We start from the raw sequence: 9659 nt of genomic DNA on the forward strand, positions 1-9659 counted from the left end.
AATCACATATTTTATTTTTCAAACTTTTTACACTTTAATATATACAGCTGACTTTTGGAGCATGTTTTTTTTACTGTACTCTATTCTATCTATAATTGGTACTACTCTACACACAGTTAATTTTTTAGAGCCAAAATGTTATTTTCTAGGGTCATTAATAATACAGCATCTCTTATTGTATTATTAAGTTCGCTTAGCATGAAGTAATTGCTACAAAGAACAAAGTGGGATTGTCTTCTAAAGCTTATTTTACTTTATGTATCTTCTTACCAAATTAATTCAATTTCCATTTTTTAAATAAAATTTTAATAGAATCACCATAAAATGTGTAGCTACAAAGTTTCATTATTGAGTTTCATTCATACTATGTTAAAGCCTATTTATTCATCAGTGTTCTGTTCCTGCCACTAATGTCCCCAGATTTTTTTTTATATTTCCCCCATCCTCTTTTCTGCCTGCTACTATGGCAGATATGTTTGTTCTCTTTCTCCTCTCTTTTTTCCTTTTTTTATATATATGCTGTGGTTTGCAATATTGTTACTGAAGAGGTATCATGGTTATCACTTTACCTCATTTTACATTGCTTTGTGACACAGAAATTGTCGCATGAGCATTTTTTTTCAAGAAAACATTACTTAAAATATATAAATTTTAGTTCTTGATAATAAAGTTAATGAGTTACTACATAATTTTTAATATAACCATGTTAAATGAGCTTTTACTGGAACTATCAAACTTATTTATCCTCATTATTCATTCCAATTTAGATTTATGTTTAAAATTGATTTATACCTAAAATTAATACATGTGCATATGTTTTATTATTTCATTCTCTTTGAACATGTATGTATCATATTTATGCTAAACACCTATTTGGTAAGTAAAAATTAAAAAAGAATAAGAGTGACTTGTTAAATTCTTAGGGGACCCTATAGATGACAGGAATTTGAAGCTCTGTGGATAGGATGAAAGGCAAGTGTCATAATTTCTGCTCAATGTCTTTCACACCATTCACTGTACTCCCCCCTTTTTTTCACTGTACTATCTTTTAAAGGATAAAGGGACTTTTTTATAGCAAATAATTTTAAGTAAGTCACTAATTTTAAATCAGTATACTAATAAAATTTATTTTGTAAATAATCATTTTCCTGATTTTTATTTTTAAGATTTTTGAAGTTTATAGGAAATGGTACAAAAATATCTCAAAGATTTTTATGTGAGGCATCACATTACAAATATGTAACTAAGCATTCAAAATGTTATAAAAAATTGCTTTTTAGTTTTTATTTATTGAAGATGAGATCATGTGTGAAATTTTGACCAAATAATGTCATAATTATTCCTGAATGGCTATTTAAGAACATGACTGTCTTACATAAATGGATTTCTTGTAAAGTATTTTAGGCAGAATATATTGTAAAATCTCCAGGTGGAATTTCAGATTTTGTGAATCCAGACTCAATTGCTAATTGTGTCATTTGCAATTCAATTTTAACATCTATAAAAATTATTTAAATCAGGTTTTCTTAATGAACATTTTATAATTTGCTTATTTCTCCACTAGTGTTATTTACATTCTGACAATATTTTAGAAGACAGAAAAGGTTTTAGAAACAAAGAAATAAATATTTAATAATTGAGTTCAGAAACCATAACAGTTTGCAGGGTATAAATTTTGGGCAGTTGGCCTTCCTTATGCCCATAAAATAGTACCATGTGATAGTTTCTGAGTTCTGCTTACTTATTAAGGTCATTTCTAATAAGAGAATAAAGCATGGATCATAAGTTAACAAAAGCAGTGGCTGGATTTAGGAAACCCTTTTCAAGGATTCATTTAATTGAAAAAAAAAACTGCACTTTATTTCAATCTAGTAATACTATCATGATTATCTAAATCCTCTATACTAATAAGTTTTTTTTTCATTAGTGCACTAGGGAAATTGAATATGAAGCCTTTATTGTCATCTTTTACATAAAAAAATCAAAAAGTATTTCACTTATGAAACTACTATCCTGGGCCCGGAGAGATAGCACAGCAGCGTTTGCCTTGCAAGCAGCCGATCCAGGACCAAAGGTGGTTGGTTTGAATCCCGATGTCCCATATGGTCCCCCCGTGGTTCCAGGAGCTATTTCTGAGCAGACAACCAGGAGTAACCCCTGAGCACCGCCGGGTGTGACCCAAAAAACAAAAACCAAAAAAAAAAAAAAAAAAAAACTACTATCTTGTAGTAGATCATATTTCTGGATTTCTCTAACATTTTAACAAACTTTCCTGTAAATATAGAATACAAGGTGGCTAAATAGCTAAGTAATTGAGGAACTACATGAAGATTAAACCAGACTGGCCATGTTTGGGGATCTATATGGAGATTAAGCCAGGTCGGCTGTGTCTCAGGCAAGTTTTTTTCAGCCATGTACTGTATGTCCCTTTGACATATTAACATATCATTGCAAATAAAATGTATTTACAATTTCCTCAAATCTTTCCATTATTTCTCCATCAAAGATCATTTCTATTAACAAGCTTGTATACCTATTTAATTCTTTTTTGTCTAAAAATACGTTATTACTAAGACAGCATCACTACATTCTATTTTATATGTTAATTATTAAAGATAAAAATTATTACATTAATGTCATATTCATCACTAGTAAGGATTAGAAGAGAGAACCTATACATGATCATATAATAGTAATAATTATTATTATCTCTCCAGATGATGGAAAAGTAAGGTAAATAAATGTAAACTTTATAGAATGCAGGCTACTAGTGACAAATCCCATTTTACACTTTAAATATGATTAAGATCAGCTACAAAATGTTCTTCCTGAAGGTTATCATCAAGGAATAACTAGTTTTTTCATGTACCTGGATAGCCTCTGCATTACAAGGCAAGCATTTCACTCCTTTCTGTCTCTCTGATCCCACTTAACACTCTGTTAAGGACTTTAAACATGCATTTGCTTCACCAGAGATGTTGACTCATGGTTATGTTTTTACTTATCAATATTTCTTGTCATTCACTTACAGTCCTGAGTATTTGAAACTTTGAGCAAACCTACTTAGGTGTCTCTTCCAGTATCTCTCTGGATGGGTCACGTTGGTCTAAAATATAATTAAAAGCCTTACAGAGGGACGGAGTGATAGCACATTGCATGTGGCATTGTCTTTGCTTGTGGCAGACCTGGGTTCGATCTTTGGCATCCCAGATGGTCCCCTGAGAATGCCAGGAATAATTTTTGAGCACAGATCCAGAAGTAACCTGTTCTGTGACACCCTTTCCCCAAAAATGACTTGAAGAAATTTTTACACACTAACAGAATATTTTGCTACTTCTACCTCCATCACATCCTACAGGTCCTGGTCCATACAACTTCGCAGATGTTTATTATGCCCAAATGCTACATCCCCATTAGTGACCCAAGCAAGTAATTGGTCTTGAGCATCATGGGGTTGTGGTTCCCAAACAAAACAAAATATATTAAAACAAAACTTTTATTTTTTAATTCCAGAAACATTTGTTTTGACCAGAGCTATAGCACAGAGGTAGGGCATTTGCCTTGCACGCCGTCAACCCGGAACAGACTCAGGTTCCATCCCCGGATCCCATATAGTCCCCCGACCTTGCCAGGAGTGATTTCTGAGCGAAGAGTCAGGACTAACCCCTGAGAACCTCTTGGTGTGGCCCCAAAACAAAAACAAACAAAAACATTTGTTTCTGACTTTCTCAACTGTGATAGCAATCATCCTCTCATTTGTACCAAATCTTTCTGCTAGAGTATTTTTCTATGGAGAAAATGGAAGTCCAATGAAGTCCATAAATACATGTTTAAGTTTTCACAGAGTGATCAGAAGTTTAACAGTTTTTAAATATATTATTTTATGTTTGTTTTTGGGCAACGCCCAGTGACGCTTAGGGGTTACTCAGGACTATGGGCTCAGAAATCGCCCCTGGCTTTGGAGGAACATATGGGACTCCTGGGATTGAACCAAAGTCAGCCGTGTGCAAGGCAAACACCCTACCTCTGTGCTCTCTGGCCCCAGAAGCTTAAGCTTAAGTTCTTAAAAGAATTTATATATATATGAATTTTATATATATATTTTCCAGTATCCTCCAGTATATATAATATTTTCTAGTATCTTCCAGTACATATATAGTCCTTTTGGTCTAGAGTAGAAGTTATTAAAACCTGCAAGTTGGTGCTCGCTTTGGCAGCACATATACTAAAATTGAAACGATACAGAGAAAATTAGCATGGCCCCTGCGCAAGGATGACACGCAAATACGTGAAACGTTCCATATTAAAAAAAAAAAAACCTGCAAGTTGTTACTTAATGTTGATGGTAGAAGAGTAATATATATATATATATATTTTTTTTTTTGAGTGGGGGGATTTGGGCCACACCCATTTGATCCTCACGGGTTACTCCTAGCTAAGCGCTCAGAAATTGCCCCTGGCTTGGGGGGACCACATGGGACACCGGGGGATTGAACCGCAGTCCTTCCTTGGCTAGCGCTTGCAAGGCAGACACCTTACCTCTAGCTCCACCTCACCGGCCCTGGTAGAAGAGAAATATTTGTACAGCAAAGGAACCTGTATTGTAAACCTCAAAGCTTCAACAAATCTAAAATTAGAAATTAGATCTGAAATTTCCTTACTACATAATGGCTGGGTTAGAAAATAATTTAAAGATGTATTTTCAAAACTTTTGGAAAGAGATCTGAATTTAATAGGGAATGATCTGAATAACTCAGCATATAATATATACTGTAATATATTTATCATCTTCTTACCTAAGTAAATGAAAAAAAATGAACCATACTGGTATATTATAAACACTGATAAAATACAATGAAATATTTCCTTAATAAAAACATACAAAATATATAGTTGCTTAATAGACCGGATTTAATTATCACTGCAATATGATGAACTATATATAAGCCCAACAAACCCTCTGTTATCTATAAAATTGCTCATTTGCATTTGATTACTTAAAGTCTTAAACATTTCAAAAACAACTTTTATTTTGGATATTATGAATTAATTTTTAGATAAAATGCAAAGTATACATTACAGACATTATGAGAACCTATGGAATATTTTACTAACTTGACACAACTTATTAATTCCATTGTATTCTCTGAGTTTAATATATACAATATAGTCTAAAATCATTTAGAAAATATTCTCTTTACTTTTCATTTAAAATCCCCACGTCATTCATAGTAAAGAACTTGCTTTTTTCTCTGTAACTTTTCTTTAAGGAGCAACTAATTGGGACAAAAGGTGATTAAGATTAGTTAACATTTGGAAGTAGCAATTTCTAACCTCATATAAGGGAAGAATGATAATGGAATATACAGAAAGACATATAATCTTTGCTATATGCCCAGTGTTATTAGAAAAAAACTATGCATTAACTTTAAAACATAATCTTAAAAATAGTAAGGAAAAAAATCCTTATTTAATATGAAGCTAGAGGCAAAGGGAGGGAAAGAGACAGATGTGTACTTCTAAAGTGAAATATATTTCCCACCAGAGATACCTATTCTATTCTTCCTCAAATGTTTATAAGAAAATGATCTAGATAACTGGATAGATATTACTTCAGGGACTATCCATTATCTTTGAAAGAAACCATGGAAAATAGTGATATTGCAAAAAAAAAGTTAGTGCACATTCAATTTTCAATTTATCTTTTAATAGTAATGATGTCACCACAAAAGAAAGAAAGTTGGACACTTTGAAATGTGCTTTAATCATGTGCTATGTTTATAGAGAGCTAAGAATAAGTTAGTGAAGTTAAAATGCCTGAAGAACTTTAACAAGTATCATTCTAACCTTTTATGTAACTAATTAGACTTTTACTTCTCTGGAGTCCACTAAGATTCTGCTACTACAGTAATTGAATTATATTCGGGAAATAAGCAAACAGAAAATCCCCAAAGCTTAGAATAACTTGACTCAATATAATTTAATAGGGGAATATGCACATTTGAAATAGAAATACTCAATTTCACTGCCTAATTTTATTTTAATTCCCCTTAAATAAGTTTTCACCCACTAGACTTCACTAATTCAATCACTTTCAACAACTTTGTGATTTTCATAATAGCAATGTGTTTGCTTTCTTAACTGGGAAACAATACTTTAAAACCTATGTTATGTTTGAGTCCATATTTAAGTATTTGAGGAGAAAATATGTTCCTACAGGACCTGAGAACATATTACAAGTAATTTTCTACTATAAAAAAGCAGTAATTGAACTAACATGTCTTCTTTAAAACATCATGATATACATACAAATAGATCAAATATTCCATTCCCAAAATGCAGTAAAGACCAAAACTACAGGTTTCTATAAACCAGTGAAAGAAGTTGAATAGTGGTGAAATTTAACTTCAAAAGACAGAAAATATTCTTTATAATCTCTATGTTGTTAGACTAATAATTTCTCTTTAATCCATAAATTAACCTACCATTTATATGCAAACTTGAACATTATAATATTTGAATCAATTACTTCAGTTGGATAAGCCCAAATTTAAAACCATTTAGACTATACTCAATTGAGTCACATAGATTGTGTTAAATAAATAGAATTAGTTTACAAATAATAAAAGCAAACTTTTTAATTTCTCTACTTATTCTGAAGCCCCAAAGTATTCTTTTCTCTTACATGTGAAAAGCAACTTAAGATACTTTAAGATTTAAAGCTTAGTCTCAATAAATGAAATAGTTAGCCTATGTTTTTCCCAAGGCTTGATTCTTATAGTTATAGATATATTTTGTGTTCTAACTGAAAATTATTTAGAAAATTATTGATTCTTTTATTTGCTTATTTAGCTGTGTCTATCTAGATGCTAATGCTAATATTTTGATCAACATCATATATCAGTTGCAAATAACTCACAAATAATTAAAGTATAACAATGATATAACAGTAATAACACCTTTTAAGATACCCAATGTATTTTAAAGTTAATTTAAATAAATTATTTGTTAAATATGTCTTCTTCTGTTTGACATTATTTGTAAGAGGAACAGTAGAGAATATCTTTTAAAGCCGATTTTCTTTTTAATTCTAAACTCCCCAAACAATGACCTGGACTATTCCATTAGGAGACCTGGAATGACAGTAATTAGGGCACATGCTTTTCAAGTGAGGGACCTGAGTTCAGTTCTCAGCAGATGTAGTGTTCCCTAATACTGCAGGAGTAATCCATTAACACAGAATCAAAAGCAAACCCTGATCACTACCAGGCATGGCCCCCAAACAAACAAACAAAAAATAAACAAAAAAGGTGTGAGTGCTCGCTTCTGCAGTACATATACTAAATTGGAACGATACATAGAAGATTAGCATGGCCCCTGCGCAAGGATGACATGCAAATTCGTGAAGCGTTCCATATTTTTTTAACAAAAGGTGTGGATGCAGCAAAAATATATTTATTAATATGTATTTAAATATATATACAAAGAAAAAACAGACTTCAGTGACTATAAAGTTCATGGTGCTTCTGTAATGACTATTTTTATTAAAACTAAGAATTATTGTATTTTCTCATTAGCTAGGCATTTTTAGCATCTTTTTAGCCTTCAATTAACATAATTTACTAGGTACCTACAGGTCTTTAAGCCACAGAATTCTAATGATAATGCCTTTTATTGTCAGCATAGAATTTTGTCATTTATATAAATTCCAATTAAAAAAATTTAACTCAGCTAGAAATATCCCTAAGCTATGTACAATTAGAACGCTAGATTTTATTTAACATAGAAATTCATTTAGCAATAAAATTATCACATAAATAAATTTTTAAAATTAAGTTTAAGATTCAATCAAATATTATTACTTTGAATAAGATTATCTTTTCAAGAATATATTTTTCTATGGTATTTACTGAAAGTAGATATTATGAGGCACTTTGCTTAGTTCTTTGTACAATGCTTTTTTTTTTTTATAAATGAGGTCATATTAGTGTCTACTTCCTGGTGAAATTGTGAAGATAAAAGGAATTTATTCATGTAAACTTCATAGCATGCTGGGCACATTGAAAGTGCTCAGTTAGTCTATTGTAATTGTAAATGTGCATCTAGAGATTTAAAATACAGTTAAATTGTTTGCACATATCACAGATAATGAACCCATAATACAGTTGGAAAAAAAAGATTTGTTCTAGATACATTATTTCAACCAAAGATTTTATTTCTCTTGAATAAAATGGTTACTTATTAATGTAAACCAAGTAACTCACACACTTATTTAAATTAGTATATTAGTTAGATTAATTTTTTGTTCCTTAAATCTAAAAGTCTAAAAATGAAGAATAAAAATACCCCTGACTTACTGTTTAGAATAAATGGAATAAAAGCTATGTCAATAAAGTATAAAACCCTCTGTCTAGACTATCACTTCTATTCAGATTCGTAACATTTTTAGTTGTATTTTAGAATTTTGACCTCATGGGGACCAGAACTATAATACAGAAGGTAAAGTTCTTGACTTTGGCCAATCTAGGATATAGTCCTGGCATCCCACCTAGACTCATGACTTGAACTAGAACTCATACTTATTACTCCAAAACAGAAAAACAAAAACAAGAAAGTTGAAACTTGTTATTTTCCTTTGGTGCATAGCAAACAACTCCAAATTTTTAAAGAAATTAACAAAAATACTTCCTGAATACATTATATGTTGGAATTAGAATATGACTTTTTTACAAAATTTAGCTCAAATTATCTTTAAAATAAGATTTAAGCCTCAGAAGGAATATGTTTCATTTGTAGCAAAGGAAACGACTGAAAGATGCTAGGAGCTGAACAATGTAATCCTATTCATATGTCCTGCTCTGATATTACATGTACTAAAGAAAATGACATTAATGGGCTATAAATGGAGATTTTAGAATGATTATCAACCAAGTACAGACAAGCCATTTGGCAGTAATAACACATATGAATGATGCCTTATTTGAGAGGTAGAAAGGAAGAAAATCTTAGAGTAAAAATACTGCCATGTTAACATGTTTATTAGAAAAATTGTGAGGTGAAATATTTAATACTTTCAGTTTTAACAACAACATATATGACAGATACCTATTGCTTTAAACATTTCTCTTTAGAAGCAACTGGGTATTGGAAGAATAATATTAATGATGGGAGAAATATTCTGGACTTGGATTAGTTCAATGTTATAGGGAAATGCAAAACTATAAATAAATATAAGCACCTAAAATATTTGTGTTCTAGAGTTTTTTGAAGCTTTACTATAAAATGCTCTTCTTGTGTTTTGAAAGGAATATTTCATTCATTTATTTTGATAAGGTAACTCTAAACAAAGGACCAGAATTGCATTTGTTGACCCAGAGCTATAATTAACAATTATTCAGAGGTAACACTGGATAAGTCCTTGAAAGATTCTTAATTTTGAATGTTTAATATCATTACTATTAAATTTTAATTTATTATTATAATATACTTTGTACTAACTTAACAATTTTTCAAATAATTTACTCAGTCTGAACCTTCTTAATCACCTTTAATTTTTAGCCACTTGAGGCTAACAACAAAAAATTTTATATAACTTTCTAATATAACTTGTACAAATGTATCTAGTTGAAAAATAGTGACTACAAGGTCTTAATTAGATA

At 30.8% G+C, this 9659-nt stretch overlaps 2 non-coding genes across 2 annotated transcripts; both read left to right on the forward strand.

Annotated features, from left to right (window-relative positions):
* The first annotated feature begins 4201 nt into the window (after positions 1 to 4201).
* Positions 4202 to 4308, forward strand: LOC126026670 (U6 spliceosomal RNA). The gene has a single exon (XR_007501893.1). It is a non-coding gene; the product is annotated as a U6 spliceosomal RNA (small nuclear RNA).
* Positions 4309 to 7316: 3008 nt separating this feature from the next.
* LOC126026702 (U6 spliceosomal RNA) lies at positions 7317 to 7422 on the forward strand. The gene has a single exon (XR_007501924.1). It is a non-coding gene; the product is annotated as a U6 spliceosomal RNA (small nuclear RNA).
* Positions 7423 to 9659: the final 2237 nt, after the last annotated feature.

Source organism: Suncus etruscus, chromosome 13 (genome assembly GCF_024139225.1).
Source record: "Suncus etruscus isolate mSunEtr1 chromosome 13, mSunEtr1.pri.cur, whole genome shotgun sequence".
In the NCBI taxonomy this organism is placed as follows: Eukaryota; Metazoa; Chordata; class Mammalia; order Eulipotyphla; family Soricidae; genus Suncus; species Suncus etruscus.